At 44.1% G+C, this 9,703-nt stretch overlaps 1 long non-coding RNA gene across 2 annotated transcripts; it reads left to right on the top strand.

Moving 5' to 3' along the window:
* Positions 1-4,789: 4,789 nt before the first annotated feature.
* LOC127536214 (uncharacterized) lies at positions 4,790-9,438 on the top strand. 2 transcript variants are annotated; one of them, XR_007945218.1, is made up of 2 exons: positions 4,790-6,249; positions 8,839-9,438. It is a non-coding gene; the product is annotated as an uncharacterized LOC127536214 (long non-coding RNA). The 2 variants fall into 2 exon arrangements; XR_007945217.1 differs by lacking the exon at positions 8,839-9,438 and adding an exon at positions 7,543-8,142.
* The last annotated feature ends 265 nt before the right edge of the window (positions 9,439-9,703 follow it).

The following is a 9,703-nucleotide window of genomic DNA, read 5'->3' as shown; positions in this document are numbered from 1 at the left end:
GCACTGGCGGGTTAGGTGAGGGGAAAAGATCAGCCCCCTTCTGAGAAGGGGACCGGGAATGCACTGTCCATCCTCTGTTGAGGACCACCGCCAGGGACTTTTACAGGTAAGTATTTACTTTATATATGCATCACTTTGCTTTTCCAATTGTTGATTTTGTTTGTTCTCTCCACAGGTTTTCCCACAGGTTCCGGATCCAGGTAAGTACAGGTAGGTATGAACTTGTTTTTAAACTGTATTTAGCTTTTTAAACTGTTTTTAAACTGTATTTAGCTTTAACTCTCTTCTACTGGGGACTCCTATTTGGTCTACCCTTCTTCTAATGGGGACTCCTATTTGGGTCTACCCTTTTACTGTGTTTCAAACCTTTTAACCTGTTTAGTTTTTTTAGATGTGGTTCCACCTGTTTTTAGGCCCAATTTTAGCTATTTATTATCCCTTATTTGGGTTTTTATGCTGGTTTCGCCTTTGTTATATATGTAATAAAAAATCATAAGTATAAACCAACCCATCCCTGTGTGCCGCTTTGTCCTTGAATTATTTCTATTGTTCTGGGGACTCCTATTTGGGTCTACCCTCCTTACTCTTGGGGACTCCTATTTGGGTCTACCCTCTTCATTTCTTTGGGGACTCCTATTTGGTCTACCCTTCTCTGCTGAGTTTAAAGTGTGCAACCGGCGACGTTTCGACCTCGATTTGGGTCTTCCTCAGGCCTAGCACACTGTCTGACTTGCGGCTCCCCATACTGCGACCTCCCTATGGAGGTGGCTTGCCCCATGTGGCGCTCTCCCTAAGGAGAGGGCTTCCCATCTACCCCGGTCGAAAGAAAAACATAAAATGAGCCATGCCAGAGTTGGCTTCTATTAGTATTACTTTAGATATAGTTTTACTTAGTTTAGGTTTAGGGCTCCTGTTACTGTTTGTTTTAAATTCAAGCTTCTGATTTAGTTTTAGCTTTTAGGGGGGGATTTGTCTTGGGTTTATTCAACTTCTGATTTAGTTTTAGTTTTTTAGGGGGACTTACTTAGCTTTAGAAAGGGGGTCTTAGGGTCAGGGATGGGCCTTAGGGCTGGGCCTTAAGGTTAGGGATAAGATACTGGGAGGGTCATCCAAATTGGGGTTGGGGACCTTAAGGTTAGGGCCTAATTGGGGTCATGTATTTAGACTTGGGGTCCCATAGTTGGGGTTAGTAGGCCAGATTAAGGTCAGGAAAGCCTCTATTGGGGCTCGGGGTCCCCAGCGATGGACCCCGGTCGAGGAGGCACTGGCGGGTTAGGTGAGGGGAAAAGATCAGCCCCCTTCTGAGAAGGGGACCGGGAATGCACTGTCCATCCTCTGTTGAGGACCACCGCCAGGGACTTTTACAGGTAAGTATTTACTTTATATATGCATCACTTTGCTTTTCCAATTGTTGATTTTGTTTGTTCTCTCCACAGGTTTTCCCACAGGTTCCGGATCCAGGTAAGTACAGGTAGGTATGAACTTGTTTTTAAACTGTATTTAGCTTTTTAAACTGTTTTTAAACTGTATTTAGCTTTAACTCTCTTCTACTGGGGACTCCTATTTGGTCTACCCTTCTTCTAATGGGGACTCCTATTTGGGTCTACCCTTTTACTGTGTTTCAAACCTTTTAACCTGTTTAGTTTTTTTAGATGTGGTTCCACCTGTTTTTAGGCCCAATTTTAGCTATTTATTATCCCTTATTTGGGTTTTTATGCTGGTTTCGCCTTTGTTATATATGTAATAAAAAATCATAAGTATAAACCAACCCATCCCTGTGTGCCGCTTTGTCCTTGAATTATTTCTATTGTTCTGGGGACTCCTATTTGGGTCTACCCTCCTTACTCTTGGGGACTCCTATTTGGGTCTACCCTCTTCATTTCTTTGGGGACTCCTATTTGGTCTACCCTTCTCTGCTGAGTTTAAAGTGTGCAACCGGCGACGTTTCGACCTCGATTTGGGTCTTCCTCAGGCCTAGCACACTGTCTGACTTGCGGCTCCCCATACTGCGACCTCCCTATGGAGGTGGCTTGCCCCATGTGGCGCTCTCCCTAAGGAGAGGGCTTCCCATCTACCCCGGTCGAAAGAAAAACATAAAATGAGCCATGCCAGAGTTGGCTTCTATTAGTATTACTTTAGATATAGTTTTACTTAGTTTAGGTTTAGGGCTCCTGTTACTGTTTGTTTTAAATTCAAGCTTCTGATTTAGTTTTAGCTTTTAGGGGGGGATTTGTCTTGGGTTTATTCAACTTCTGATTTAGTTTTAGTTTTTTAGGGGGACTTACTTAGCTTTAGAAAGGGGGTCTTAGGGTCAGGGATGGGCCTTAGGGCTGGGCCTTAAGGTTAGGGATAAGATACTGGGAGGGTCATCCAAATTGGGGTTGGGGACCTTAAGGTTAGGGCCTAATTGGGGTCATGTATTTAGACTTGGGGTCCCATAGTTGGGGTTAGTAGGCCAGATTAAGGTCAGGAAAGCCTCTATTGGGGCTCGGGGTCCCCAGCGATGGACCCCGGTCGAGGAGGCACTGGCGGGTTAGGTGAGGGGAAAAGATCAGCCCCCTTCTGAGAAGGGGACCGGGAATGCACTGTCCATCCTCTGTTGAGGACCACCGCCAGGGACTTTTACAGGTAAGTATTTACTTTATATATGCATCACTTTGCTTTTCCAATTGTTGATTTTGTTTGTTCTCTCCACAGGTTTTCCCACAGGTTCCGGATCCAGGTAAGTACAGGTAGGTATGAACTTGTTTTTAAACTGTATTTAGCTTTTTAAACTGTTTTTAAACTGTATTTAGCTTTAACTCTCTTCTACTGGGGACTCCTATTTGGTCTACCCTTCTTCTAATGGGGACTCCTATTTGGGTCTACCCTTTTACTGTGTTTCAAACCTTTTAACCTGTTTAGTTTTTTTAGATGTGGTTCCACCTGTTTTTAGGCCCAATTTTAGCTATTTATTATCCCTTATTTGGGTTTTTATGCTGGTTTCGCCTTTGTTATATATGTAATAAAAAATCATAAGTATAAACCAACCCATCCCTGTGTGCCGCTTTGTCCTTGAATTATTTCTATTGTTCTGGGGACTCCTATTTGGGTCTACCCTCCTTACTCTTGGGGACTCCTATTTGGGTCTACCCTCTTCATTTCTTTGGGGACTCCTATTTGGTCTACCCTTCTCTGCTGAGTTTAAAGTGTGCAACCGGCGACGTTTCGACCTCGATTTGGGTCTTCCTCAGGCCTAGCACACTGTCTGACTTGCGGCTCCCCATACTGCGACCTCCCTATGGAGGTGGCTTGCCCCATGTGGCGCTCTCCCTAAGGAGAGGGCTTCCCATCTACCCCGGTCGAAAGAAAAACATAAAATGAGCCATGCCAGAGTTGGCTTCTATTAGTATTACTTTAGATATAGTTTTACTTAGTTTAGGTTTAGGGCTCCTGTTACTGTTTGTTTTAAATTCAAGCTTCTGATTTAGTTTTAGCTTTTAGGGGGGGATTTGTCTTGGGTTTATTCAACTTCTGATTTAGTTTTAGTTTTTTAGGGGGACTTACTTAGCTTTAGAAAGGGGGTCTTAGGGTCAGGGATGGGCCTTAGGGCTGGGCCTTAAGGTTAGGGATAAGATACTGGGAGGGTCATCCAAATTGGGGTTGGGGACCTTAAGGTTAGGGCCTAATTGGGGTCATGTATTTAGACTTGGGGTCCCATAGTTGGGGTTAGTAGGCCAGATTAAGGTCAGGAAAGCCTCTATTGGGGCTCGGGGTCCCCAGCGATGGACCCCGGTCGAGGAGGCACTGGCGGGTTAGGTGAGGGGAAAAGATCAGCCCCCTTCTGAGAAGGGGACCGGGAATGCACTGTCCATCCTCTGTTGAGGACCACCGCCAGGGACTTTTACAGGTAAGTATTTACTTTATATATGCATCACTTTGCTTTTCCAATTGTTGATTTTGTTTGTTCTCTCCACAGGTTTTCCCACAGGTTCCGGATCCAGGTAAGTACAGGTAGGTATGAACTTGTTTTTAAACTGTATTTAGCTTTTTAAACTGTTTTTAAACTGTATTTAGCTTTAACTCTCTTCTACTGGGGACTCCTATTTGGTCTACCCTTCTTCTAATGGGGACTCCTATTTGGGTCTACCCTTTTACTGTGTTTCAAACCTTTTAACCTGTTTAGTTTTTTTAGATGTGGTTCCACCTGTTTTTAGGCCCAATTTTAGCTATTTATTATCCCTTATTTGGGTTTTTATGCTGGTTTCGCCTTTGTTATATATGTAATAAAAAATCATAAGTATAAACCAACCCATCCCTGTGTGCCGCTTTGTCCTTGAATTATTTCTATTGTTCTGGGGACTCCTATTTGGGTCTACCCTCCTTACTCTTGGGGACTCCTATTTGGGTCTACCCTCTTCATTTCTTTGGGGACTCCTATTTGGTCTACCCTTCTCTGCTGAGTTTAAAGTGTGCAACCGGCGACGTTTCGACCTCGATTTGGGTCTTCCTCAGGCCTAGCACACTGTCTGACTTGCGGCTCCCCATACTGCGACCTCCCTATGGAGGTGGCTTGCCCCATGTGGCGCTCTCCCTAAGGAGAGGGCTTCCCATCTACCCCGGTCGAAAGAAAAACATAAAATGAGCCATGCCAGAGTTGGCTTCTATTAGTATTACTTTAGATATAGTTTTACTTAGTTTAGGTTTAGGGCTCCTGTTACTGTTTGTTTTAAATTCAAGCTTCTGATTTAGTTTTAGCTTTTAGGGGGGGATTTGTCTTGGGTTTATTCAACTTCTGATTTAGTTTTAGTTTTTTAGGGGGACTTACTTAGCTTTAGAAAGGGGGTCTTAGGGTCAGGGATGGGCCTTAGGGCTGGGCCTTAAGGTTAGGGATAAGATACTGGGAGGGTCATCCAAATTGGGGTTGGGGACCTTAAGGTTAGGGCCTAATTGGGGTCATGTATTTAGACTTGGGGTCCCATAGTTGGGGTTAGTAGGCCAGATTAAGGTCAGGAAAGCCTCTATTGGGGCTCGGGGTCCCCAGCGATGGACCCCGGTCGAGGAGGCACTGGCGGGTTAGGTGAGGGGAAAAGATCAGCCCCCTTCTGAGAAGGGGACCGGGAATGCACTGTCCATCCTCTGTTGAGGACCACCGCCAGGGACTTTTACAGGTAAGTATTTACTTTATATATGCATCACTTTGCTTTTCCAATTGTTGATTTTGTTTGTTCTCTCCACAGGTTTTCCCACAGGTTCCGGATCCAGGTAAGTACAGGTAGGTATGAACTTGTTTTTAAACTGTATTTAGCTTTTTAAACTGTTTTTAAACTGTATTTAGCTTTAACTCTCTTCTACTGGGGACTCCTATTTGGTCTACCCTTCTTCTAATGGGGACTCCTATTTGGGTCTACCCTTTTACTGTGTTTCAAACCTTTTAACCTGTTTAGTTTTTTTAGATGTGGTTCCACCTGTTTTTAGGCCCAATTTTAGCTATTTATTATCCCTTATTTGGGTTTTTATGCTGGTTTCGCCTTTGTTATATATGTAATAAAAAATCATAAGTATAAACCAACCCATCCCTGTGTGCCGCTTTGTCCTTGAATTATTTCTATTGTTCTGGGGACTCCTATTTGGGTCTACCCTCCTTACTCTTGGGGACTCCTATTTGGGTCTACCCTCTTCATTTCTTTGGGGACTCCTATTTGGTCTACCCTTCTCTGCTGAGTTTAAAGTGTGCAACCGGCGACGTTTCGACCTCGATTTGGGTCTTCCTCAGGCCTAGCACACTGTCTGACTTGCGGCTCCCCATACTGCGACCTCCCTATGGAGGTGGCTTGCCCCATGTGGCGCTCTCCCTAAGGAGAGGGCTTCCCATCTACCCCGGTCGAAAGAAAAACATAAAATGAGCCATGCCAGAGTTGGCTTCTATTAGTATTACTTTAGATATAGTTTTACTTAGTTTAGGTTTAGGGCTCCTGTTACTGTTTGTTTTAAATTCAAGCTTCTGATTTAGTTTTAGCCTTTTAGGGGGGGATTTGTCTTGGGTTTATTCAACTTCTGATTTAGTTTTAGTTTTTTAGGGGGACTTACTTAGCTTTAGAAAGGGGGTCTTAGGGTCAGGGATGGGCCTTAGGGCTGGGCCTTAAGGTTAGGGATAAGATACTGGGAGGGTCATCCAAATTGGGGTTGGGGACCTTAAGGTTAGGGCCTAATTGGGGTCATGTATTTAGACTTGGGGTCCCATAGTTGGGGTTAGTAGGCCAGATTAAGGTCAGGAAAGCCTCTATTGGGGCTCGGGGTCCCAGCGATGGACCCCGGTCGAGGAGGCACTGGCGGGTTAGGTGAGGGGAAAAGATCAGCCCCCTTCTGAGAAGGGGACCGGGAATGCACTGTCCATCCTCTGTTGAGGACCACCGCCAGGGACTTTTACAGGTAAGTATTTACTTTATATATGCATCACTTTGCTTTTCCAATTGTTGATTTTGTTTTTCTCTCCACAGGTTTTCCCACAGGTTCCGGATCCAGGTAAGTACAGGTAGGTATGAACTTGTTTTTAAACTGTATTTAGCTTTTTAAACTGTTTTTAAACTGTATTTAGCTTTTAACTGTGAACTGTTTTTAAACTATATTTAGCTTTAACTCTCTTCTACTGGGGACTCCTATTTGGTCTACCCTTCTTCTAATGGGGACTCCTATTTGGGTCTACCCTTTTACTGTGTTTCAAACCTTTTAACCTGTTTAGTTTTTTTAGATGTGGTTCCACCTGTTTTTAGGCCCAATTTTAGCTATTTATTATCCCTTATTTGGGTTTTTATGCTGGTTTCGCCTTTGTTATATATGTAATAAAAAATCATAAGTATAAACCAACCCATCCCTGTGTGCCGCTTTGTCCTTGAATTATTTCTATTGTTCTGGGGACTCCTATTTGGGTCTACCCTCCTTACTCTTGGGGACTCCTATTTGGGTCTACCCTCTTCATTTCTTTGGGGACTCCTATTTGGTCTACCCTTCTCTGCTGAGTTTAAAGTGTGCAACCGGCGACGTTTCGACCTCGATTTGGGTCTTCCTCAGGCCTAGCACACTGTCTGACTTGCGGCTCCCCATACTGCGACCTCCCTATGAAGGTGGCTTGCCCCATGTGGCGCTCTCCCTAAGGAGAGGGCTTCCCATCCACCCCAGTCGAAAGAAAAACATAAAATGAGCCATGCCAGAGTTGGCTTCTATTGGTATTCCTTTAGTTATAGTTTTACTTAATTTAGGTTTCGGGCTCCTGTTTCTATTTGTTGTAGTTTAAAGCTTCTGATTTAGTTTTAGCCTTTTAGGGGGGGATCTCTTGGGTTTATTTAACTTCTGATTTAGTTTAAGTTTTTTAAGGGGGCTTACTTAGGTTTAGAAAGGGGGTCTTAGGGTCAGGGATGGGCCTTAGGGCTGGGCCTTAAGGTTAGGGATAAGATACTGGGAGGGTTGTCCAAATTGGGGTTGGGGACCTTAAGGTTAGGGCCTAATTGGGGTCATGTATTTAGAGTTGGGGTCCCATAGTTGGGGTTAGTAGGCCAGATTAAGGTCAGGAAAGCCTCTATTGGGGCTCGGGGTCCCCAGCGATGGACCCCGGTCGAGGAGGCACTGGCGGGTTAGGTGAGGGGAAAAGATCAGCCCCCTTCTGAGAAGGGGACCGGGAATGCACTGTCCATCCTCTGTTGAGGACCACCGCCAGGGACTTTTACAGGTAAGTATTTACTTTATATATGCATCACTTTGCTTTTCCAATTGTTGATTTTGTTTTTTCTCTCCACAGGTTTTCCCACAGGTTCCGGATCCAGGTAAGTACAGGTAGGTATGAACTTGTTTTTAAACTGTATTTAGCTTTTTAAACTGTTTTTAAACTGTATTTAGCTTTTTAACTGTGAACTGTTTTTAAACTATATTTAGCTTTAACTCTCTTCTACTGGGGACTCCTATTTGGTCTACCCTTCTTCTAATGGGGACTCCTATTTGGGTCTACCCTTTTACTGTGTTTCAAACCTTTTAACCTGTTTAGTTTTTTTAGATGTGGTTCCACCTGTTTTTAGGCCCAATTTTAGCTATTTATTATCCCTTATTTGGGTTTTTATGCTGGTTTCGCCTTTGTTATATATGTAATAAAAAATCATAAGTATAAACCAACCCATCCCTGTGTGCCGCTTTGTCCTTGAATTATTTCTATTGTTCTGGGGACTCCTATTTGGGTCTACCCTCCTTACTCTTGGGGACTCCTATTTGGGTCTACCCTCTTCATTTCTTTGGGGACTCCTATTTGGTCTACCCTTCTCTGCTGAGTTTAAAGTGTGCAACCGGCGACGTTTCGACCTCGATTTGGGTCTTCCTCAGGCCTAGCACACTGTCTGACTTGCGGCTCCCCATACTGCGACCTCCCTATGAAGGTGGCTTGCCCCATGTGGCGCTCTCCCTAAGGAGAGGGCTTCCCATCCACCCCAGTCGAAAGAAAAACATAAAATGAGCCATGCCAGAGTTGGCTTCTATTGGTATTCCTTTAGTTATAGTTTTACTTAATTTAGGTTTCGGGCTCCTGTTTCTATTTGTTGTAGTTTAAAGCTTCTGATTTAGTTTTAGCCTTTTAGGGGGGGATCTCTTGGGTTTATTTAACTTCTGATTTAGTTTAAGTTTTTTAAGGGGGCTTACTTAGGTTTAGAAAGGGGGTCTTAGGGTCAGGGATGGGCCTTAGGGCTGGGCCTTAAGGTTAGGGATAAGATACTGGGAGGGTTGTCCAAATTGGGGTTGGGGACCTTAAGGTTAGGGCCTAATTGGGGTCATGTATTTAGAGTTGGGGTCCCATAGTTGGGGTTAGTAGGCCAGATTAAGGTCAGGAAAGCCTCTATTGGGGCTCGGGGTCCCCAGCGATGGACCCCGGTCGAGGAGGCACTGGCGGGTTAGGTGAGGGGAAAAGATCAGCCCCCTTCTGAGAAGGGGACCGGGAATGCACTGTCCATCCTCTGTTGAGGACCACCGCCAGGGACTTTTACAGGTAAGTATTTACTTTATATATGCATCACTTTGCTTTTCCAATTGTTGATTTTGTTTTTTCTCTCCACAGGTTTTCCCACAGGTTCCGGATCCAGGTAAGTACAGGTAGGTATGAACTTGTTTTTAAACTGTATTTAGCTTTTTAAACTGTTTTTAAACTGTATTTAGCTTTTTAACTGTGAACTGTTTTTAAACTATATTTAGCTTTAACTCTCTTCTACTGGGGACTCCTATTTGGTCTACCCTTCTTCTAATGGGGACTCCTATTTGGGTCTACCCTTTTACTGTGTTTCAAACCTTTTAACCTGTTTAGTTTTTTTAGATGTGGTTCCACCTGTTTTTAGGCCCAATTTTAGCTATTTATTATCCCTTATTTGGGTTTTTATGCTGGTTTCGCCTTTGTTATATATGTAATAAAAAATCATAAGTATAAACCAACCCATCCCTGTGTGCCGCTTTGTCCTTGAATTATTTCTATTGTTCTGGGGACTCCTATTTGGGTCTACCCTCCTTACTCTTGGGGACTCCTATTTGGGTCTACCCTCTTCATTTCTTTGGGGACTCCTATTTGGTCTACCCTTCTCTGCTGAGTTTAAAGTGTGCAACCGGCGACGTTTCGACCTCGATTTGGGTCTTCCTCAGGCCTAGCACACTGTCTGACTTGCGGCTCCCCATACTGCGACCTCCCTATGAAGGTGGCTTG

The sequence above is a fragment of the Acanthochromis polyacanthus genome, chromosome 11, assembly GCF_021347895.1.
Source record: "Acanthochromis polyacanthus isolate Apoly-LR-REF ecotype Palm Island chromosome 11, KAUST_Apoly_ChrSc, whole genome shotgun sequence".
NCBI classification, from domain to species: domain Eukaryota; kingdom Metazoa; phylum Chordata; class Actinopteri; family Pomacentridae; genus Acanthochromis; species Acanthochromis polyacanthus.
The sequence above is the reverse complement of the archived record's forward strand: the minus strand, read 5'-3'. Positions and strand labels throughout refer to the sequence as shown.